Below are 20,270 nucleotides of genomic sequence, written 5' to 3'. Positions count from 1 at the left end.
ATATCTTTTAAATACAGTACACCTTTCTCGTGTACGCAATCCATTTTTCATAAATCTTAGTAACCGTACACATATCTCGTGCACAAAAACTAATACACATAACCTGTGTATAAAAATCATTCTCTCGATACATAACATTCACATCAATTGGTGGCAATTATTGATGTTATGCGAGGTGTATATAAAATAGCTATTAAATTTTACAAGAAAATACTATAAAATACGATACAATTTTACACAAGATATTTATTTATTTAGAGAATGGATATACTTGAACCTTGCTACAACACTTATAGGCAGTGTACCTAATCGTACAGTAGTGTAGTTTTTAGTAAGTCCGGTTCGTTCCACAGGGAAAATCTTTAAACAAAGCTTAACGCTATATTAGTTTTATTTTATAAAAATACAAATATATATATATATATATATAAGTAATATTATTATTATAAAGGGGGGTTTTTACCGTTTAATGACCGGTTTGTCGATTTTAAAACTTTAGTCGCAGTTAAAACAAAATGTAAAATATTAAATAAATAAAAGACTTAATTTAAAGCGTAAAGTAAATAACGATAATGAAATTGCGATAAATAAAAGTGCGATAAAATAAACTTGCGATAATTAAAAAGTACGATAATTAAAAGTGCAATTAAATACAATAACAATAAATAAAAGTGCTATAATTAGAAGTGCAATTAAATATAAAATAAAGGGAATTAAATATGAAATAAAAGAATTATGCTTATTTAAACTTCCGTAATCATGATGTTTGACGTGTTGATTTTAGTTTTATGCCCATGGGTTAATTGTCCTTTGTCCTGGATTATTTAATATGTCCGTCTGGTTTTTGTCCATAACAGTCCATCAGTCATAAATATAAAGTGCGAGTGTCCTCGTCAAATTATTCTTATACCCGAAGTTAAATATTCCAACTAATTGGGGACTTAAACTGTAACAAGATTTTAATACTTTGTTTAATAATTACACCAGGATGTCGACTGAGTGTAACCCAAGGTTTTAATACTTTGTTATCAATTATACCAAGTGTCCTTGTACATAATTTCACCCATGTTTTAAAAATTCTAGTGGCTATTAATCCATTCCCGTGTCTGGTTAAATGAACGATTATTCGTACATATAAATACCCCGCCCATCGTGTCCGATCGAGTGTATATGGTTATTTATAGGGACGTCCAATTGTAAATCTTTATATTAAAATTAACAAACTATCATTTAGTTAAACAAATATAAAGCCCATTAATAGCCCATAGTCTAATTTCCACAAGTGTCGTTCTTTTGTCCAAACCCCAATTATGGTACAAAGCCCAATTACCCAATTTTAGTAATTAGCCCAACATCATGATTACTTCGTTTTAAATAAGCATAATAATAACTTAGCTACGAGACATTAATGTAAAAAGGTTGAACATAACTTACAATGATTAAAAATAGCGTAGCGTTACACGGACAGAATTTCGACTTACACCCTTACAACATTCGCTAACATACCCTTATTATTAGGATTAAAATTAAAATTAAAATTAAAATATAAATTATAAATATAAATATTACGTATATATAGATGGATGGATATATATTGATATCAAAATTCGTCGAACTGCGTTGGCTTTTATAGGCATTTTCATTTTTTGGGGCTCCGCGAGTCGCGATACTTTTAGCCTTCGAACTCCGCAAGTCGCGGAGTTCGTTTTTACAGCTCATTCAGCCTTGGCTCTTTGTTTGCCGACGATTTTAAATAATAATATAATATATATATAATTTTTAAGAATTATTTATATATTATATTATATTCATGTGCATAGTTGATTTGTAATTTTTAGTCCGTTGCGTCGAGCGTTGAGAGTTGACTCTGGTCCCGGTTCCGGATTTTCGAACGTCCTTGCGTACAATTTAATATCTTGTACTTTGCGTTTTGAATCTTGTACTCTTGTAATTTCGAGACGTTTCTTATCAATAATTGGAACCTCTTTTATTGTATTTTGTACTTTTGAGCTTTTTGGTCGTTTGCGTCTTCAATTCGTCGAATCTGTCTTTTGTCTTCACCTTTTAATATTTAAACGAATATCACTTGTAAATAGAACAATTGCAACTAAAAGCTTGTCTTTCTTGAGGAATAATGCTATGAAATATATGTTCGTTTTTAGCATTATCAAATATTCCCACACTTGAGCGTTGCTTGTCCTCAAGCAATATAGTCTTGAAATACAAGAATCACTTCTTTATTCTTCACACTTTGTACATCAGTGATTTCTTTACGGCGGTATAAACAATGGTAGTAACGTTGTGGTTTACAGTCCCATATGACTATAAAAATTTAGATCCTTTAAGAAAATTGGATCTTTATGAAAATATTTGATCTTTTGAAAATTAAATCTAGCTTTTACCCTAGATAAGTTTTCCGGAATAACCCTTCACCGGTGTTTGCAAAATATTTTTGTGGGTTTAGTGGGTTTCAGATTTGAAAATTTTAGCTCAAAACTTATGGTTTTGTGTCACCCACTTGCTAACCTTGTATTTGGAAAGCAACACGTCCAGTTTACTTGTCCCGTATATTACCTTTCGGTAAACTACCGTCCGGTTGTAAAGGAAAGCGTTGAACAAGCAACTGTTAAGGCAATGTCCCCTGACATGCTTTTAATTTTGGTCTATAACGTGTCGGACGCAATTACTATCCTTGGTAGGAGCAATAGTAAAGCTCACCCTTATAATTTTTCGGTCTGGCACAAGGTCCTGTCTTTGACCATGCTATGCAACCACTGTTCTTACGGTTGACACCCGATTTGGTTCAAGTGACCTAATGAATTCCAGGTGAATTCCTAGAATTTTACGTTCAATGGTAATGAACGCATTGAAAATGGGTTTTTAGAAAACAAATCGGTTTGTAATTTTGATCAAAATATTTTCTCGTTCAGGCTCGAGTTTAGATATCATTGAATTCCATGAGTTTGTAATTCTCAATCTTTAAGGTCAATCTCAAGGATTGAGTAATATCAGTCTTAAAAGCTGATTTTTAATCTTTAAGGAGATTATCCTTTCTGGGGATCTGATTCATTAGTCTTATCAAGCTAATTTGCACGGTGCCCCCCATTGTACGAGATAAATTCTTCTCATGGTTAGGATAAATCTGACCACTTGGTGACCATGTTTGATGCTGAGGTCCGTGGATTTCCTGCTGATTTTAGAGATGACTTTTCTAGGTTTTTCGTCAACCTACAGCTGGTCTGGACGACAACTTCTTGACCTAAATCAAGAAGCGCGTTTCTTTTTCGGAAGACTTTACTTCCTTTTAATGATGGAATTGATTTATCGTGTAGATCCATCTCTTCTTTTCTTTCATCGGGTAAAACAGTTTAGTTTAGTCCAAAGCAAAAGTATTTTCAGTTATTTGTTACAGAAATATGTGACATATGTTTAAGATAACTTGGTAATTTTTCCCACACTTGCCTTTTATTTTCCTTTTTATTGTCCTCTATTCCATTTTAAATGAATTCTAACATTTTGGTTTGTTTCTCAATTTATGTCCTTTCCAAGGTAACAATAATTTCGGTGTTAACACCTAGTTTTATCGTTCATAAATATGTATAAACATGATTTTGAGTTCATTTAATAGAAAATTTTGAAAATTTTTACTAGAATTGGGTAGTCAGTATATAAGACTAGGGCTGTTCTTTATTATCAGAGAGCACTAGATTCTAATATAACTACTGCTTTACTAGTATTTTTAATGGTAACCAAGTGTTTAAGATAAAAATTTTAAAAATCCGAAAGAATTTAACCCCTTCCCACACTTAAGATCTTGCAATGCCCTCATTTGCAAGAAATCAGTAACAATTTAAATTATTGAGGGTGATTAGCATAGAAATGATTAAATTTTACCAAATTTTCCAAACATATTGTTGTTTGTGTTGAATGATAAATGGTGCACATCATTTGTTCATTCCTTCTCGTTGTTATTTCACATATATTTTGCATCTTGTCGTCAAAATTAGTTGCTTTTGCTGAACTTAATGCCAGTCTTTGAAAATGCGTTGTTTTACCCTGTTGTGTACATAAGATAAACTGCAAACATATATACATATTTTTGAAGTTTGGTATATTACCCCACATTCAAAAATTATTAAAATTTAATAATAAAAGTTAGAAAATTATAAAAACTATTACAATATTGTAACGACCCGCATTTTTTTCGATCATACTATACTTATAAGATTAATATTTACATAAATTAAACCTTGCCAACATGATAAGCAATCCAAATTGTCGAGACTTATATTTCCGAAAAGAGTTTTACACAACGTTTGACCGTCTAGTTTGACCGATGATATCACAAACTATACAATATATGATAATTATACGTTTGTGTATATAAATGTATATATACATATTTAAAATGATTAATAAATGTTTTAATATCTCATTTTATATTAATAACAACAAGTTATATGTGTATTTTGAAACTACTAACTTAAGTTTTTAAAACGATAACAATACGTAACGTTATTTGACATATATACTTAAGACTTATAATGTTATACATATATTGTATAAGTAATGTATTTAATTACTTTTAAAGAACTTAAATACATAAAACCATATAAGTGTATTCACAAAAGATAGCTATATTTGAATCCTCATTTCATTTTTCACAAAATTTCTATACGTATACCTAGAGTATTTGTACTCGTATCATACCTAGCTCCTATACGTATTTACTAATAGTAAATACACATCAAAATCACCACCTAACCAGCCATTATTCATGCCCTTAGAGCTAGGTAATTACTTTTGGATGATTACTTGACTAATTAGCAAGATTACAAACTAAAATTTTGTCCATGACACCTAATGGCCACGTTTTTGAAAGGCCTATATGTATCACCATTTTGTTTCATTTTTACTTCAAATCTCTTAGCAAAAACACACACTCTTTCAAGAACTCTAAACTCCATAACACTTCAGCAACTTATCAAGAAGATCTAGCTTCAAAAACACTAGTTAAACATCATAAGAAAACCATACAAAAACACTTCAAGAAATCCTTCCAAGAACACCAACTTACTTCCAATCTTTCATCCACTTCTATCACCCTTTTGATTCTAGCTTCTTACTCCTCTTTTACAGCAAACTTATCCAAGGAACTTGAGGTAGAATTTATGTTCATAACCTTATTCGATTCATATATATATAGCTATCATATTTTGTGGTATACAAGTTTAACAACAAGAACATAGTTTGAATGTTTTCAAACTTGTTTGCAAACTAAATAGATCCTTCTAACTTAACTTTTAAAATACTTCAAGACATGTAACATAACTTATTTATATGTTAATTTAACAAGGTAAAACTTGGTTTTTCAAAGTATAAGTATTTTTAGAAAAATGGTCATTAAATGATTTTGTTGTAACGAAAATGATTAACTTCATAAGTTTCACTAAAGTTTGACCTATGCCGTGTGATTTTGAATACAAACTAAGGTATTTACAGTTCATAGTCTTAAAGAGGGACTCGATCCAAGGAGATGGCAAGTTGAATCAACGAAAACGGACTTGTAACGAAGAAACTATGACCGAAACAAAATTGGTTATCCAAGGCTTAAATGACTTCGGGATTCATTGGAAAAATTTACATAAAATCACATACTTCTAAGATAACATGATATTTTATATATATGTACTTATAATTCAATTTTATATGGTTCAGGATCACCCGTAAACAACACGAGAAGATTAATCATAAGATCCCATGATTGTACGCAACACGTCATTTGACAACACCGGTACCATGGGTCAAGATTAATCTCGACCAATACATATACGTTGGGGTTTTATTTATTTCGTTGGGGGTTTTATTTATTGCGGGTATATTAAACATCTAAAAATGAACCATTAAAAATTGAATTACTAACATCGGAATGCTAACTTCGGACTAAGGAAATATTCAAAGTATTAAAAGTATAACAAGTATATATATATATGTAACGTTTGTTTAAAATGAAAACATATTAATATATTATATATGGATAGGTCCGTGATATCAACCGGAAGACCGAGTCAAATTATATATATCATCAAGACAAGTGTGAGTATATAGTCCCACTTTTAAACTCTAAATATTTCGGGATGAGAATACATGTATTTTATGTTTTACGATATGGACACAAGTAACTGAAAAATATATTCTACGTTGAGTTGTACCACTGGCATACTTCCCTGTAGCTTGGCAACTAATATTTACAGCGGTATTGTAAACGCGAATCCTGTTGATAGATCTATCGGGCCTGACAACCCCAACCGGACTGGACGACCAGTATTCAACGGTTGCACAGTACTTCGTTTTTGTGACTACACTTGGTACGGTGTAGTAAGATTTCATATTAAAGGGAATATGCGACGTGAAAATGTTAAGTATGGTTACCGAGTGCTCAACCACTTAGAATACTTTTATTAAACTGATTATATACGAAATCTTGTGGTCTATATATATATTGCAGCCGGCATTAAACCTATATCTCACCAACTTTATGTTGACCTTTTTAAACATGTCTATTCTCAGGTGATTTCTAAAGCTTCCGCTGCATCATGTTGGATCTAACCAGGATCTTGCGTACGCATGTTTGTGTCAAAAATAAAACTGCATATCCAAGATGTTGTACTGTAAAATATGCTAGAAACCGTGTTGTTGTCATCATTTGTAAAGTTTGTAAGTCGAAGATTATCGCTAAACGTTAATCTTCTTTTTATTGTCTTAAGTTTGTAACAAAAATAATGGTTATGGTTGGTAATGTATAATATATGCAGTTTTCTTTCAAAAATGTCTCATATAGAGGTCAATACCTCGCAATGAAATCATACGTTATCTAACGCGTTCTTATGGTTAAGGACGGGTTATGACAAATATTAACATAAGTATTAAATGTATTAACATTACAAATAATAAAATAAATAAAACTAAGTAGACTAGGGATGATACTGATACCAGTAGGGGTTCCATGCATAACCGTATGTGTTATAGAATGCTTCGGCTGGGTTATACGTAGGATACGGTGGTTGGATCTCTATAGACCAGGGAGGAAATACGGGCGATTGAGTAGGAATATAGTTTCTACCTACATGTTGGCAATGAGCTATGATTTGGTTTTGATGAACTTGCCAATCTTCAAATGCTCGATGTCTAGCGTTTTCATACTCTTGTGAAGCTATAAACCTTTGCATTTCTGTCATTTCATTTCCCCCTCCCACATTACCTGGCTGTTGGTTTCTCTCAACCTGTGGATGTCTACCATGGTATTGTACTGCGGCGTTATTTCGCCTCTTCAAAACCTTCGCACCATGGTATACATTTAAACCTATTGTATCGCGGGGTTCTGGTTCTTCGACTAATAATCCACCCCCCCCCCCCCCGACTTATATCCACACCGAGATATTCAGCAATCAAAGTAATAAATATACCACCTCATATTATGCTATGCGGTCTCATCCCCCTAACCATAGCTGATAAATAATAACCCACACAATAAGGTATACTTACAGCGCTTTGTGGGTCTCGAATACACATATGGTAAAACAAATCCTGTTCATTTACCTTTTCCTTATTCTTACCTCTTTGTGTAATCGAATTAGCTAAAAACCTATGAATTACTCTTAACTCTGCTCTATCTATATCCAAATAAGAGTAATTTTCCCCTTTAAATCGGTGATGGCTAGTCATTTGACTCCATACACCATGCATATCAAAATTTTCGTCTATCTTTCTACCATTTAGTATCAACCCTCTACAATCGGCAGATGCTAACTCCTCAGGCGTATATATACGTAAAGCCTGAGCCATGTCTAGTAAAGACATGTGGCGCATCGAACCTCCTAACAAAAATCTAATAAAAGATCGATCGGTTAAACTAGCTACCCGATCATTTAATTCTATACTACACAACAATTCTTCACACCATACTTTATATACAGGTCTACGCCTGTTGAATAACCGTACCCAATCGTTAAAAGTAGAATTACCATACCTCTGTGCAAGTAATTCTCTAATTGGCCCGGCCAATTCTACAGCTTCTAATGGTCCCCATTCTATGACCCTAGGTACTTCAACAGCTTTAGAATGAAGAGTATGCAAACTCCTTTGGTATTTTGGATAATCTATCCAAAGTCTGTCAAATCTCAGGTTCGGGTGCAAATCTTCCAAGTGCATATCAGAAAATGTCATGAATGGATGAGGTATATCTTGTTTGTAGTAGTTATCCACCTCCTGTTGTTCCGTATTCTCAGCAGGAGCATTGCGAGCTTGGGATGAAGATTCACCCCTTTCAGTCTGCAAAACACATCAAACACAATTTTTGTGCATCCAAATATGCATTAGTGTCAGCAAAATCATCAATCAAAATAATTACAATGACATGATCAATTTATATCAAACTTAAGCTCATTTTCATATTTTCATCAAATCTACACTTTTTCAAATAAGCATATACGAAAATGTTCGCCAAGTTCATAAGCATTCAACTCAAATAACATGTCAAAATAATCATTACTAGCAATTAAACAAGTTTCAAATGGCATTATCTCTCAAAAATCAAGTTCATGAATTTTAGACTTGAAAAAGTCCACTTTAATTCTCAAAATCATGTTTAGGCTCAAAGTTTGGATCATTTAACTACCTAAACATATTACACTACTTAATTTAGCAACAATTCATGACAAAAATCGGTCATAACCTGTTTATATCAAAAAGCGCCAAATTTGCTCAAGAACACAAACCCTAGATTACTCAAAATTTGAAGTTTAAGGCTTCTAATCATGTTAAATAGCATCAATCTAGGTTATTCAAGTATAATACATAAATAATTTAAATATAATTACACTAAAAAGCATCAAAATTAAATTGGGTATAAAATTTCTCAAGAACACTAATTTTCGGATTAAATGGTGTTTAGGTGTAGAAATTTACCGTTTTTCTTGAGTAATTCCTTGATAGCATCCTTCTCAACATGATTTTAGTAAAAGATTTGATGATTAACGGTCAAAAATTGCGAATTTGGTGTGTATTTTTCGAGTTTTTTCGGGTTTATTTCGCAGTTTATGTGGTGTGGGGATGGGGACTGATCAGTTTAGCTCGTTTTATTTTTTTTTTGGATTTTGGATCCTCCGCGACTTGCGGTGTTTTTACCCTTCAAACTCCGCGAGTCGCGGAGTTTGTACTTTTTTTTTTAACATCTTATACTAATTAAAACAATTAAGTAATTAATTTTAAAATTTTGTTTCCCTTGTTATTTAGGACGAGGTTGTTTCGGATCGATGTCCTAGTCCGTCCTTCGACAAAATTTGTAGCGATTGTTTTAAAAGCTAAGATTTTTGGTTTTTTTTAATGTTTTTGGCATACTTTAATTCAATAAGATTAAAAATAATGATAATAAAAGTTCTCGTCCCTCCCTCGGGTAAAGCAATTTCGGTTCAACGACCTAGTCTTCAACTTACGACGAATTTTAAAAATCATATTTTTAACTTAATGAGATAAAGTAAATTTTTGTTTTTAAATTCACACAACTTAAATATAAAATTCAAAATTAATATTAAAAATTCACACCAAACTTACAATTTAAAATGCATAAAAATAAAATTCATATTTTAAAAATTAAAAATTCACACCAAACTTAATTTAAAAATTCATATTATAAATTCACACCAAACTTATATTAATTTTTCAAATATTTACAATTTTAAATATATTGATTTTATAAAGTTTACAATATTAATTTAAGATTTATATATTAATTTTAAAAACATGGTAAAAATAAAATTAAAAATCTGTTTGGCTTTTATCCCACTTTAATCAATCAAATATTATCAAAAATATGCGCCCCTCTTTTCGGTAAAGTAATTTCGGTTCCAAGACCTAATTTAACTCATGACGAATTTTTGAAATATTTTGGGTTGATTGATTAAAGATATTTATACCTTAAGAATAAACGTTAAATTTCGCCGTGATGTAATAAATTTTTGAATGATATCAATAATTTCGGTCGCCAAACCTAATTTTATTCAATACCAATTTAATACTTTATAGCGAACAAATTAGCGTTTATTATCAAAAGGTTAAAAATAAAAATAAAAACTGTACAGACTTACCTGTGAGATAGTATTCTTAGTTATATGATCTATCACATTCATAAGATAGTCGGTTTAATTGGTTTTCCATGGCTACATAGGCGTAACCTCGAGCATTCAGTGTTTTTTCTTCTAAACATATGAACGGTCCGTCTCTGCATAAAGTAACAAATTCGGTATTTGAATAGGTTTGATTATTTGAACATTTACCTCCATGTGACCATTTTCCGCATTTGTGACATCTTTCTAGGTGTCGTGCTCTTCTTTTTGCTGCGGATTTTGATTTTCCTTTACCAAATTGTAACTTATTATCTTCGCATCTGGATTCTTTTCTTACTCCGTCCAATCTTTCTCTGATTACTGATACTATTTCACTCGGTAGTGTGTCATTATTACGTTTAGTGATCAAAGCGTGTAGCATTAGACCATGGTTTAGTTCACAGGCAGTCTTCATTTCCTAAAAAAAATAAAAATTCAGAATGGGGGGAGAAGACTAGTTCTTTAGGGTCTGATAGGGAAAGACCATTCGGGTTCCATTTTCGAGAACTACACTAAAACAGACAATCTAACTCTAACAGAAATACATAAAATCCTTTAAAGATTTGATTCTCCCCACACTTAGTTAGCTGTGGTATCAAAATTGTGATTAACTTCGTTGTCAACTTCCATTGGACTATCTATGTAGTGTTTAACTCTGTGACCATTAACTTTAAATTCAATCCCATTTGAATTTATTAATTCTATCGTTCCATATGGGAAAACTCTTTTGACTATGAATGGTCCAGACCATCTTGATTTTAATTTTCCAGGAAATAGCTTGAATCGTGAATTGAAAAGAAGAACTCTGTCTCCTTCTTTAAATTCTTTTAAACTTCTGATTCTTTTATCATGCCATTTCTTCGTTTTTTCTTTATAGATTAACGAATTTTTGTATGCTTCATATCTTAATTCTTCTAATTCGTTTACTTGACTTAATCGTAGACGTCCAGCTTCATGTAAATCAAGATTACATGTCTTCAAAGCCCAAAATACTTTGTGTTCAATTTCTACTGGAAGATGACATGCTTTTCCATAAACGAGTCCAAAAGGTGTGGTTCCAATTGGAGTTTTGTAGGCTGTTCTAAAAGCCCAGAGTGTAGTGACCCGAACTTTTCCATGTTTATATATATTAATTGAGATTGATGTTTACATGATTAAATGTTTCCAACATGTTAAGCAATCAAACTTGTTAAGACTTGATTAATTGAAATAGGTTTCATATAGACAATTGACCACCCAAGTTGACCGGTGATTCACGAACGTTAAAACTTGTAAAAAAAAAACTATATGATGACATATATATGGTTATATATATAGTTAACATGATATTATGATAAGTAAACATATCATTAATTATATTAACAATGAACTACATATGTAAAAACAAGACTACTAACTTAATGATTTTGAAAAGAGACATATATGTAACGTTTATCGTTGTAACGACATTTAATGTATATATATCATATTAAGAGATATTCATACATCATAATATCATGATAATATAATAATTTAAAATCTCTTTTGATATTATAAACATTGGGTTAACAACATTTAACAAGATCGTTAACCTAAAGGTTTCAAAACAACACTTACATGTAACGACTAACGATGACTTAACGACTCAGTTAAAATGTATATACATGTAGTGTTTTAATATGTATTTATACACTTTTGAAAGACTTCAAAACACTTATCAAAATACTTCTACTTAACAAAAATGCTTACAATTACATTCTCGTTCAGTTTCATCAACAATTCTACTCGTATGCACCCGTATTCGTACTCGTACAATACACAGCTTTTAGATGTATGTACTATTGGTATATACACTCCAATGATCAGCTCTTAGCAGCCCATGTGAGTCACCTAACACATGTGGGAACCATCATTTGGCAACTAGCATGAAATATCTCATAAGATTACAAAAATATGAGTAATCATTCATGACTTATTTACATGAAAACAAAATTACATATCCTTTATATCTAATCCATACACCAACGACCAAAAACACCTACAAACACTTTCATTCTTCAATTTTCTTCATCTAATTGAACTCTCTCAAGTTCTATCTTCAAGTTCTAAGTGTTCTTCATAAATTCCAAAAGTTCTAGTTTCATAAAATCAAGAATACTTTCAAGTTTGCTAGCTCACTTCCAATCTTGTAAGGTCATCATCCAACCTCAAGAAATCTTTGTTTCTTACAGTAGGTTATCATTCTAATACAAGGTAATAATCATATTCAAACTTTGGTTCAATTTCTATAACTATAACAATCTTATTTCAAGTGATGATCTTACTTGAACTTGTTTTCGTGTCATGATTTTGCTTCAAGAACTTTGAGCCATCCAAGGATCCATTGAAGCTAGATCCATTTTTCTCTTTTCCAGTAGGTTCATCCAAGGAACTTAAGGTAGTAATGATGTTCATAACATCATTCGATTCATACATATAAAGCTATCTTATTCGAAGGCTTAAACTTGTAATCACTAGAACATAGTTTAGTTAATTCTAAACTTGTTCGCAAACAAAAGTTAATCCTTCTAACTTGACTTTTAAAATCAACTAAACACATGTTCTATATCTATATGATATGCTAACTTAATGATTTAAAACCTGGAAACACGAAAAATACCGTAAAACCGGATTTACGCCGTCGTAGTAACACCGCGGGCTGTTTTGGGTTAGTTAATTAAAAACTATGATAAACTTTGATTTAAAAGTTGTTATTCTGAGAAAATGATTTTTATTATGAACATGAAACTATATCCAAAAATTATGGTTAAACTCAAAGTGGAAGTATGTTTTCTAAAATGGTCATCTAGACGTCGTTCTTTCGACTGAAATGACTACCTTTACAAAAACGACTTGTAACTTATTTTTCCGACTAGAAACCTATACTTTTTTTGTTTAGATTCATAAAATAGAGTTCAATATGAAACCATAGCAATTTGATTCACTCAAAACGGATTTAAAATGAAGAAGTTATGGGTAAAACAAGATTGGATAATTTTTCTCATTTTAGCTACGTGAAAATTGGTAACAAATCTATTCCAACCATAACTTAATCAACTTGTATTATATATTATGTAATCTTGAGATACCATAGACACGTATACAATGTTTCGACCTATCATGTCGACACATCTATATATATTTCGGAACAACCATAGACACTCTATATGTGAATGTTGGAGTTAGCTATACAGGGTTGAGGTTGATTCCAAAATATATATAGTTTGAGTTGTGATCAATACTGAGATACGTATACACTGGGTCGTGGATTGATTGAAGATAATATTTATCGATTTATTTCTGTACATCTAACTGTGGACAACTAGTTGTAGGTTACTAACGAGGACAGCTGACTTAATAAACTTAAAACATCAAAATATATTAAAAGTGTTGTAAATATATTTTGAACATACTTTGATATATATGTATATATTGTTATAGGTTCGTGAATCAACCAGTGGCCAAGTCTTACTTCCCGACGAAGTAAAAATCTGTGAAAGTGAGTTATAGTCCCACTTTTAAAATCTAATATTTTTGGGATGAGAATACATGCAGGTTTTATAAATGATTTACAAAATAGACACAAGTACGTGAAACTACATTCTATGGTTGAATTATCGAAATCGAATATGCCCCTTTTTATTAAGTCTGGTAATCTAAGAATTAGGGAACAGACACCCTAATTGACGCGAATCCTAAAGATAGATCTATTGGGCCTAACAAACCCCATCCAAAGTACCGGATGCTTTAGTACTTCGAAATTTATATCATATCCGAAGGGTGTCCCGGAATGATGGGGATATTCTTATATATGCATCTTGTTATTGTCGGTTACCAGGTGTTCACCATATGAATGATTTTTATCTCTATGTATGGGATGTGTATTGAAATATGAAATCTTGTGGTCTATTGTTACGATTTGATATATATAGGTTAAACCTATAACTCACCAACATTTTTGTTGACGTTTTAAGCATGTTTATTCTCAGGTGATTATTAAGAGCTTCCGCTGTCGCATACTTAAATAAGGACAAGATTTGGAGTCCATGCTTGTATGATATTGTGTAAAAACTGCATTCAAGAAACTTATTTTGTTGTAACATATTTGTATTGTAAACCATTATGTAATGGTCGTGTGTAAACAGGATATTTTAGATTATCATTATTTGATAATCTACGTAAAGCTTTTTAAACCTTTATTGATGAAATAAAGGTTATGGTTTGTTTAAAAATGAATGCAGTCTTTGAAAAACGTCTCATATAGAGGTCAAAACCTCGCAACGAAATCAATTAATATGGAACGTTTTTAATCAATAAGAACGGGACATTTCAGTTGGTATCCGAGCGTTGGTCTTAGAGAACCAGAAAATTTGCATTAGTGTGTCTTATCGAGTTTGTTAGGATGCATTAGTGAGTCTGGACTTCGACCGTGTTTTCTTTAAAAATGATTGCCTAACATTTTTGTTGGAAACTATATATTTTTAACATATGAATATTATGTGATATATTAATCTCTTAACGTGTTTGATATTATGTGATAGATGTCTACCTCTAGAACAAGTCCCATTGACTCACCTAATAATAATGAAGAGTCAAATGTAAATTGGAATGATTTGTGGACTGATTCACAAGTTCCCGAAGAGGAACCGGAAGAAGAGTCGGAACCGGAAGAAGAATCGGAACCGGAAGAAGAATCGGAACCGGATGAAGAAATAGAACCGGTGGGGGAAATAATAAAACGGTTAAGTAAAAGAAAATCCTCAACCAACCGACCAAAGTTAATAATGGTCAATGGTGTTTCCGCCAAGGAAGCAAAATATTGGGAGGATTACCAATTCTCCGATGAATCGGATTCCGACGAGAATTCCGATGATGTTATAGAAATTACCCCAACTGAATTTAAAAAGGCAAAAGAAAATAATAAGGGAAAGGGCATAAAAATAGAGAAATCTAATTCCAACCCCGATGAACTTTATATGTATCGTCAACCCCCGAAGTCCTTAAGTTGTAACAATGACCCGGGAACCTCTAAACCACCAGGTTTTTCTAAACCAATGTGGACAACGACGGCTCGTATTAGGGGAACATCATATATCCCTAGAAACTTGGCAAAACGAACCAAAACCGAAGAAGAAGAAACGAGCGAGTCGGAATAAGATAGTTGTATTCGTGTGGTGTAATATATGGAATATAGTGTTCTTATGCTTTATGATATATGTAAAAATTGCTTGTATTAATAAGTATTTTTTTTTATGAATCTAACTCTTGTCTATTCTACAGTTTAAAAACACAAAATGGATAGACAACCCAATATTTTAAGAGACCTACCCGGAGACATGATTGATGAAATCTTGTCTAGAGTCGGCCAGAATTCTTCGGCACAACTATTTAAGGCGAGATCAGTTTGTAAGACATTCGAAGAACGTTCCAAGAATGTCTTGGTTTATAAGAGACTTTCGTTTGAAAGATGGGGGATATCACATTGGGAAACCCATAAGTTACGATGTGTTTACTTTGACGCATATATTGCGGGGAACCCAAATGCTATTTTACGCAACGGGTTAAGAAATTATTTTGACTCAATATATCCGAATATTGGACTTCGTGATTTAGAAAAAGCGGCTAACATGCAACATAAAGAAGCATGTTATGCTTACGGATTAGTAATGTTCGCTTCTCACCAAAGTGAGAACAAGAACATCGGGCTACAACTATTAAACAAAACGTTTCCACAAGTGACGGAGTCGGTAATTGGGGTAAGAAATGAGGTTTTTAGATTATTACGGGACTGTTGGACATTACGTAACCCTCGTCCCTTTGATGACGTTACAACACGCTGTCTTATCAACGGCCATAACGGTTATGTTGCACAAGACCAAGGATGGGAAGTAGTCCTAGTAAAACCAGAATGCATGACTTGTTTCTGGACGTATGAATTACGTGTCTTTATTGCCTTTGCTGAACGACTTGTGTACTAGCTAGAATTGTCTTCACAACTATCTTGTATCAAAGTTATTGTGTGCTATATTTCATGCTTTATGTAAAATAAGCGGTATTGTAAGTTTGTAAAATATTGTATAAAAGTTTGAACGCGAAATATTATTATAATCAGTTTTTCATATAGAATTGTAGTAGTTGAATTGTATATTAGCTACTAAGTATGAACTTAACGGGTAGGTACTACCCGAATTTAAACTTATAAAACGCTAATATGAAGAAAAAGCTTTTATAAATGAGTTCATATTATGCTACGAAATACTATTAACTACTCTTAATATTCTGTATGATTAACTTGTTCCATTTAACTATTTTGAAGGAAATGGCACCGACTACTCGACACACCGTGAATATGAATGAAGAGGAATTTCGTACTTTTCTAGCTTCAAACATAGCCGCAGTACAGGCTGCGCTACATACCAACAATAACCTTGGATCTAGCAGTACAGGAAATCGTGTAGGATGCACCTACAAAGAATTCACTGCCTGCAAACCTTTGGAATTTGATGGAACCGAAGGACCGATCGGATTGAAACGGTGGACCGAGAAGGTTGAATCGGTGTTTGCCATAAGTAAGTGTACTGAAGAGGACAAAGTGAAGTACGCTACGCATACCTTCACAGGTTCTGCGTTAACATGGTGGAATACCTATCTAGAGCAAGTGGGACAAGATGATGCGTACGCACTACCGTGGTCAGCATTCAAGCACTTGATGAACGAGAAGTACCGTCCCAGAACCGAGGTCAATAAGCTCAAGACAGAACTTAGAGGGTTACGAACCCAAGGATTTGATATTACCACGTACGAAAGACGATTCACAGAATTGTGCCTATTGTGTCCGGGAGCATTCGAAGATGAGGAAGAGAAGATCGACGCGTTTGTGAAAGGATTACCGGAAAGAATCCAAGAAGATATAAGTTCACACGAGCCCGCCTCCATACAACAGGCATGTAGAATGGCTCACAAACTAGTGAACCAGATTGAAGAAAGAATTAAAGAACAGACTGCTGAAGAGGCCAATGTGAAGCAAGTCAAAAGAAAGTGGGAGGAAAACGGTGATAAAAATCACCAATACAACAACAACAGCAATTACAACAATAATCGCAACAATTATCCCAACAATCGCAACATCAATCGCAACTACAACAAACGGCCCAACAACAACAACAACAACAACAACAACAGCAACTACAACAATCATCCCAACAACAATAATAACCGCAACAACAACAACAATCAGAAGCAACTATGCCAAAGGTGTGAAAAGAATCACTCGGGGTTCTGCACCAAATTTTGCAACAAGTGTAAAAGAAATGGTCATAGCGCGGCGAAGTGTGAGGTCTACGGACCAGGGGTTAATAGAACGAAAGGAACAAATGGTGTCGGAACGAGTAATGGCGGAGCAAGTAGTGTCGGAGCAAGTTATGCCAATGTAGTTTGTTATAAATGTGGAAAACCAGGCCACATTATTAGAAATTGCCCGAACCAGGAGAACACGAATGGACAAGGCTGTGGAAGAGTTTTCAATATTAATGCGGTAGAGGCACAGGAAGACCCGGAGCTTGTTACGGGTACGTTTCTTATTGACAATAAATCTGCTTACGTTTTATTTGATTCGGGTGCGGATAGAAGCTATATGAGTAGAGATTTTTGTGCTAAATTAAGTTGTCCATTGACGCCTTTGGATAGTAAATTTTTACTCGAATTAGCAAATGGTAAATTAATTTCAGCAGATAATATATGTCGGAATCGAGAAATTAAACTGGTTAGCGAAACATTTAAGATTGATTTGATACCAGTAGAGTTAGGGAGTTTTGATGTGATAATCGGTATGGACTGGTTGAAAGAAGTGAAAGCGGAGATCGTTTGTTACAAAAATGCAATTCGCATTATACGAGAAAAAGGAAAACCCTTAATGGTGTACGGAGAAAAGGGCAACACGAAGCTACATCTTATTAGTAATTTGAAGGCACAAAAACTAATAAGAAAAGGTTGCTATGCTGTTCTAGCACACGTCGAGAAAGTACAAACTGAAGAAAAGAGCATCAATGATGTTCCCATTGCAAAAGAATTTCCCGATGTATTTCCGAAAGAATTACCGGGATTACCACCACATCGATCCGTTGAATTTCAAATAGATCTTGTACCAGGAGCTGCACCAATAGCTCGTGCTCCTTACAGACTCGCACCCAGCGAGATGAAAGAACTGCAAAGCCAATTACAAGAACTTTTAGAGCGTGGTTTCATTCGACCAAGCACATCACCGTGGGGAGCTCCTGTTTTGTTTGTCAAGAAGAAAGATGGTACATTCAGGTTGTGTATCGACTACCGAGAGTTGAACAAACTTACCATCAAGAACCGCTACCCACTACCGAGAATCGACGACTTATTTGATCAACTACAAGGCTCGTCTGTTTATTCAAAGATTGACTTACGTTCCGGGTATCATCAAATGCGGGTGAAAGAAGATGATATTCCAAAGACTGCTTTCAGAACACGTTACGGTCATTACGAGTTTATGGTCATGCCGTTTGGTTTAACTAATGCACCAGCTGTGTTCATGGACCTTATGAACCGAGTGTGTGGACCATACCTTGACAAGTTTGTCATTGTTTTCATTGATGACATACTTATTTACTCAAAGAATGACCAAGAACACGGTGAACATTTGAGAAAGGTGTTAGAAGTATTGAGGAAGGAAGAATTGTACGCTAAGTTTTCAAAGTGTGCATTTTGGTTGGAAGAAGTTCAATTCCTCGGTCACATAGTGAACAAAGAAGGTATTAAGGTGGATCCGGCAAAGATAGAAACTGTTGAAAAGTGGGAAACCCCGAAAACTCCGAAACACATACGCCAGTTTTTAGGACTAGCTGGTTACTACAGAAGGTTCATCCAAGACTTTTCCAGAATAGCAAAACCCTTGACTGCATTAACGCATAAAGGGAAGAAATTTGAATGGAATGATGAACAAGAGAAAGCGTTTCAGTTATTGAAGAAAAAGCTAACTACGGCACCTATATTGTCATTGCCTGAAGGGAATGATGATTTTGTGATTTATTGTGACGCATCAAAGCAAGGTCTCGGTTGTGTATTAATGCAACGAACGAAGGTGATTGCTTATGCGTCTAGACAATTGAAGATTCACGAACAAAATTATACGACGCATGATTTGGAATTAGGCGCGGTTGTTTTTGCATTAAAGACTTGGAGGCACTACTTATATGGGGTCAAAAGTATTATATATACCGACCACAAAAGTCTTCAACACATATTTAATCAGAAACAACTGAATATGAGGCAGCGTAGGTGGATTGAATTATTGAATGATTACGATTTTGAGATTCGTTACCACCCGGGGAAGGCAAATGTGGTAGCCGATGCCTTGAGCAGGAAGGATAGAGAACCCATTCGAGTAAAATCTATGAATATAATGATTCATAATAACATTACTACTCAAATAAAGGAGGCGCAACAAGGAGTTTTAAAAGAGGGAAATTTAAAGGATGAAATACCCAAAGGATCGGAGAAGCATCTTAATATTCGGGAAGACGGAACCCGGTATAGGGCTGAAAGGATTTGGGTACCAAAATTTGGAGATATGAGAGAAATGGTACTTAGAGAAGCTCATAAAACCAGATACTCAATACATCCTGGAACGGGGAAGATGTACAAGGATCTCAAGAAACATTTTTGGTGGCCGGGTATGAAAGCCGATGTTGCTAAATACGTAGGAGAATGTTTGACGTGTTCTAAGGTCAAAGCTGAGCATCAGAAACCATCAGGTCTACTTCAACAACCCGAAATCCCGAAATGGAAATGGGAAAACATTACCATGGATTTCATCACTAAATTGCCAAGGACTGCAAGTGGTTTTGATACTATTTGGGTAATAGTTGATCGTCTCACCAAATCAGCACACTTCCTACCAATAAGAGAAGATGACAAGATGGAGAAGTTAGCACGACTGTATTTGAAGGAAGTCGTCTCCAGACATGGAATACCAATCTCTATTATCTCTGATAGGGATGGCAGATTTATTTCAAGATTCTGGCAGACATTACAGCAAGCATTAGGAACTCGTCTAGACATGAG

Source organism: Rutidosis leptorrhynchoides, chromosome 4, assembly GCF_046630445.1.
Source record: "Rutidosis leptorrhynchoides isolate AG116_Rl617_1_P2 chromosome 4, CSIRO_AGI_Rlap_v1, whole genome shotgun sequence".
NCBI classification, from domain to species: domain Eukaryota; kingdom Viridiplantae; phylum Streptophyta; class Magnoliopsida; order Asterales; family Asteraceae; genus Rutidosis; species Rutidosis leptorrhynchoides.
The sequence above is the reverse complement of the archived record's forward strand: the minus strand, read 5'-3'. Positions refer to the sequence as shown.